Raw genomic sequence first — 6000 nt, forward strand, 5'->3', positions numbered from 1 at the left:
CCACGCTCACAGAACCGGTAGTAAAAAAATTTGAAACCCACTACTGGGTTAATCCTATTATGTCCTGAAGGGTCATGTCTTAATCCCATCATCCTGAAGGTGAAGGTCTTTTGTTTGGTAGATAGGATGGCCCAGTCTTTAATGGGTACAAAATATCTGCTGGGGGCTATTAAGAAAGGTGGAGCATCTTTCACCATTTCTCATCCAGGGAAATATAATATTCTGCTTTTTTACTATTTATCAAAATATTTCATTCTTCTAGGAGAGGGGTGGGCGCTAACTTTCTACTTCGGTTTTAATGCAGACAAACCAAATTTTACAAGCCTGAGTTTGCTCTTTCACATACCCATCAGATAATTAAAACATTGTGCTGAATAGGAAAAGTTGATCAACAGGAAGTAGATGCAAACTTGAACTGAAAAGTCAGGGACACATCATAATTCCAAAATTGCAAAGAGAGGAAGAATTCATGTTTAGTAATGTTTTCTGGGCCCTGTAGAGCTATTCTGCAAGACAGCGGTTTATCCCTTAAGTTTGGCATAGCTGAGTTGCTAAGCTCTATTTTTATCCAGGATTCTAGTTTGAGGGAGCTATATAGCAGGCAGAAGAAATTCTTCTAATTGTTTATGGAGTTCTACCACAAGATACAATATGTAGTGGTTAAGTCAAGACATCAGGCTAGAAACTGGGAGACTGTCAGTTCTAGTCCTGCCTTGGGCATGAAAGCAGTTGGGCGATCTTGGACCAGTCACTTGCTCTCAGCCCTAAGAAGGAGGCAATGGCAAACTATCTTTGAAAAACTTTGCCAAGAAAACTGCAGGAGCTTATCCAGGAGTCTCCAAAACTAGGACACAATTGAACGGAAAATAAAAATCCCACAAGATACAGTAAGGGAATAAAAGAATGGCCGTAGCCACACCAAACATTAATCCCAAATACAATTTGCTTGTCAATGGTTTAGAGCAGGACTGTCAAACTTGATTTCATTGAGGACCGCATCAGGGCTGTGTTTGACCTGGGGGGGGATGGGGGCATTGCGAGCTCGATGTCACTCATGGTGGCCAAGTGCTAAAACAGGACTTCCCTCAGATCCTCCCTCCCTCTCATTATAATCTCCTTCCTTCCTTCCTTTTCTTCTTTTTCCTTCCCTCTTCATTCTCCTTTCTTCTTCCTTCCTCTCTTTCCTTCTTTTTCCTTCCTTGCTGTCTTCCCATCTTCCCTTCTTTTCTTTGTCTTTCCTCTTTCCCTTTATCCTTTTCTGTCCCTTCTTCGATGCTCAAATACAAAAAAGGGGAAACATTTCTCCTTTTGTTTTGTTTTTAGTTTGTTTTGCTAGCCCTCTACCAGCGAAAAGCGAAGGACCGGCCCACGGTGCCTCTGCCAGCGAAAACGGAGCCTGGGAGGACAGCATGTGTGACTCTCCCGGGCTCCGTTTTCGCTAGCAGAGGCACCGCGGGCCAGTCCTTGGCTATTTCCAGGGCGGCCCCATGGGCCAGATCTAAGCACCCCACAGGCCTTGAGTTTGATACCCCTGGCGTAGAGTTTTGGGTGAACTCAGCAAGAATTTCTACAAATTTAATGGTCTGTGGGAATGGCCTTGGGGGATAGATATCCCGGAGGCCGAGTCATCCATCATACCAAAGATATTTCAGCCCAAGAAAGAAAAACAGGAAGCATCTCAGAAAGCATCTCCTTAGTTTTCTGGCAAGTAAAAGTAACAGAAGGGAGAAATACGTTCAGACTTGCAAGATTTTGATACTTTAATCTTACCACAAAGGTAGTACAGGTAGTCCTCCACTTACAACAATTCGTTTAGAGGCTGTTCAATGTTACAACGGTACTAAAAAAAGGTGACCTGTGACCGTTTTTCATACATATGACCATTGCAACATACCCATGGCTAAGTGATAAAAATTCAGGCACTTAGCAAACCGATTTATATTTCTGACGGTTGTAGCATCCCAGGGTCATGTGATTACCTTTTAACAAATCAAAGTCAATGGGGAAGCCAGATTCATTTTGTTGGAAGAAATATCCTTCTGGGTTCAGCTCCAAGTGGGGAAAAAGACACTGGAAACACGGAGACTGCTTGGAAAGATGGTTTAATGGTGGACAGGATCACATGGCTTGAGTTCCTGAACAGAAAAGGGACGAGGTACAGCGAGTCCCTGGGTTTTATGCTCTCTCTGGCTTTGAACTTCCTGGGGCCCCGAAAGAGTATCCTGGTTGGTTGTCAGACTTCCAGGGGGTGAGGGTCTTAGCTAGCCTTGCTGGCTGATGTAATCTTCCCAGGTGCCATGTGGTGAATTTCTGTCCTAGATGGGTCCTATTGTGTTAGTTTCTGTTGCTATTGTGTTGCAGATGCGTCCTATTGTCAAAGATTGAGTTTCTGCCTCTGGCCTATTAACAAAGCGGGGGGGGGGGCAGGAAGGTGGGAGTTGCTTTGTCTTTAAAACATGTTTCTCCATTTCTCAACCAAGGATATAATAAATAATACTAGAATATGATATACTGGTATACTAGATTCTGTAACCATTTAGGTTCCTGTAATACATATTATGCCTTTATATTTGTATCTCCTGTAACAAACATATTGTTATTAGGCCTCTGTACTGTATCTGGTATTTGTCAAACGTATGTCCCTGCCATTTGACCTGAACTCATATCAATCGTCTTTCTGTGCCATCTAAAAGCATGGTACGTATCTCAGTTGGAACTACAGCCATCAACTAAGGGATAATTTACACCTCAGCCCTAATTTATGTTTGATCTGGATAAGCTCCTGCTTTGCAGAACCAGAGGGCCAGAATTGGGTACTAAGCTGATGTCTCTGAAGGTATAAAAGGACGCCATACTTTCCCCAAGGTGTAGCTATCTCCTCACATGCATTGTATCTGTATGTTCTGGATATAGTTTCACCCAATATTTTGTTTTTAGCCATAAATAAAATCTGCTTTTCTGTAAGCCTCATCTTGAGTCTCTCTCTTTGGCATTCTGGTGACTCAAGTATATTTTGGGACCTTACAACATGTTTCTCCATTTCTCAACCAGGGAAACATAACATTCTGCCTTTTTAATATTTCCTAAAATATTTCATTCTTCTATGAAAGGGGTTGGTGCTAACTTCCTACAATTTAACAACTGTGTTAGTAACTTAACAGTAACTTAAGAGCTGCAGTGATTCACTTGTAACAACTCTGGGAAGAAAGGTCATAAAATGGGGCAAAGCTCACTTAACAACTGTCTTGTTTAGCAACAGAAATTTTGGGCTCAATTGTGGTTGTAAATTGAGGATTACCTATATTAGTTCTCCTGGTTTGTTGTTCTTCTCTTGACTGTCTTGAAGGGCTGAGAACACCAGGGTATATGGTGCTGTGCTGTACTTGAATTTAAACAATGATTATAAATCCAGCTATGATTAAAAACCATGGCTTAGTGCATTATGTAAACCCAGCCAGTGACTGGAGGAGTTTTTCCCACCTGATTCTGCTTGCTATTTTGGACTATGGTTGCCAACAGGTCCTAAAGATGACCATTCACTACCGATAGTCCTTAAAACTTCTCTTGTGGACTTTCCCACTAGCATCTAACCAGCTGATTGTGGATAGAAGAAGCAGGAAAAGGCTTAACCCAACTCAGCAGAATTTTACTTAGATTCTTACTCACCAGCTGGTGGAAATTAAAGATTTCTCTAGCTAATTAGTTTTTGCAAAGGGGATCTTGAAAGGCTGTTGGGAAGGAAGGCAGGAACAGGTCCTTATAAGAAACAAAGGCCACTGGAGTTCAAAAGGAAGAGGAACAAGGACCCATAAGTGCAGTCCTGTGGGTTGAAGAGCAAACAGGAATTATTGAGAGCGAGCTCAAATGTAGGGATTGTGAAAGCTTCTTCCCGCCCTCTCTTTTAATACAGTACTGTATTTCTCAACCCTGGGAACTTTGAGACATGTGGACTTCAACTCCCATACTGACTGGGGAATTCTGGGAGTTGAAGTCCACACATCATAAAGTTCCCAAGGTTGAAGAAGCACCGCTTTAATAGATCCAAGGGTGCCACCTGCAGGCAAGTATCCAAAAAGCAGGCTCCCTACTACTTTTCCACAGGAGTTTGCTCTTTGTTCTGGGGCAAAAGACTCATTGGGGCTAGATGTTAATAATAACTGTCCCCCCCCCACCTCTGAGACCCTTTCTTGATTAATGGGGGTCTCTGCAAGGGGGAGTCCCAAAAAGTCAAGACAGTGGTCACCACAACCAGGTGATCAAAACCCTGCCCTTTTTTGCCTACCTCACAATGCCATCTTCTTGACTTTGGACCCTTCCCTGCAGACACCCCCCACCTCTGTCTCCCTGCTCTGTCACAGATTGTCAGTCACCTGGCTTCTGCAAACTAACACCCTTGCCTAGCTATGTAGGTTGCTCTTTGAGGCAGCTACGGATTCTTCCCAGTGACGGTAGTAGCCAAAGTACAAAACACTAAATTTTGTGTGATGAAAGGGCTTTCTCTAGTGAGCTGCCAGTCAAAGTGGAAAAGTGGTGCATAGCGGGTGCCTTATACTCTTGAGTGAGTGCAAAAGCCCCCTTTAAGAATCTGCCACTGTTATTTTGAATATAAACACGATAAAAGTATTAAATACATACAGAGCAATAAATTCTATTCTATTCTATTCTATTCCATTCCATTCCATATTTTCTCTTCTCTTCTCTTCTCTTCTCTTCTCTTCTCTTCTCTTCTCTTCTCTTCTCTTCTCTTCCAGTCCATTCCATATTTTCTATTCTGTTGTTCTGTTCTGTTCTGTTCTGTTCCATTCCATTCCATTCCATATTTTCTCTTCTCTTCTCTTCTCTTCTCTTCTCTTCTCTTCTCTTCTCTTCTCTTCTCTTCTCTTCTCTTCCAGTCCATTCCATATTTTCTATTCTATTCTATTCTATTCTATTCTATTCTATTCTATTCTATTCTATTCTATTCTATTCTATTCTATTCTATTCTATTCCATTCCATTCCATATTTTCTCTTCTCTTCTCTTCTCTCCACTTCCAGTCCATTCCATATTTTCTATTCTATTCTATTCTGTTCTGTTCCGTTCCATTCCATATTTTCTCTTCTTCTCTTCTCTTCTCTTCTCTTCTCTTCTCTTCTCTTCTCTTCTCTTCTCTTCTCTTCTCTTCTCTTCTCTTCCCTCCTCTTCCAGTCCATTCCATATTTTCTATTCTATTCTATTCTATTCTGTTCTGTTCCGTTCCATTCCATATTTTCTCTTCTTCTCTTCTCTTCTCTTCTCTTCTCTTCTCTTCTCTTCTCTTCTCTTCTCTTCTCTTCTCTTCTCTTCTCTCCTCTTCCAGTCCATTCCATATTTTCTATTCTATTCTATTCTATTCTGTTCTGTTCCGTTCCATTCCATATTTTCTCTTCTTCTCTTCTCTTCTCTTCTCTTCTCTTCTCTTCTCTTCTCTTCTCTTCTCTCCTCTTCCAGTCCATTCCATATTTTCTATTCTATTCTATTCTATTCTATTCTATTCTATTCTATTCTATTCTATTCTATTCTATTCTATTCCATTCCATTCCATTCCATTCCATTCCATATTTTCTCTTCTCTTCTCTTCTCTTCTCTTCTCTTCTCTTCTCTTCTCTTCTCTTCTCTTCTCTTCTCTTCTCTTCTCTTCTCTTCTCTCCTCTTCCAGTCCATTCCATATTTTCTATTCTATTCTATTCTATTCTGTTCTGTTCTGTTCTGTTCCGTTCCATTCCATATTTTCTCTTCTTCTCTTCTCTTCTCTTCTCTTCTCTTCTCTTCTCTTCTCTTCTCTCCTCTTCCAGTCCATTCCATATTTTCTATTCTATTCTATTCTGTTCTGTTCCGTTCCATTCCATATTTTCTCTTCTTCTCTTCTCTTCTCTTCTCTTCTCTCCTCTTCCAGTCCATTCCATATTTTCTATTCTATTCTATTCTATTCTATTCTATTCTATTCTATTCTATTCTATTCCATTCCATTCCATTCCATATT

Source organism: Pituophis catenifer, unplaced genomic scaffold (genome assembly GCF_029215685.1).
Source record: "Pituophis catenifer annectens isolate HBS135680 unplaced genomic scaffold, rPitCat1.0.hap2 SCAF_1, whole genome shotgun sequence".
In the NCBI taxonomy this organism is placed as follows: Eukaryota; Metazoa; Chordata; class Lepidosauria; order Squamata; family Colubridae; genus Pituophis; species Pituophis catenifer.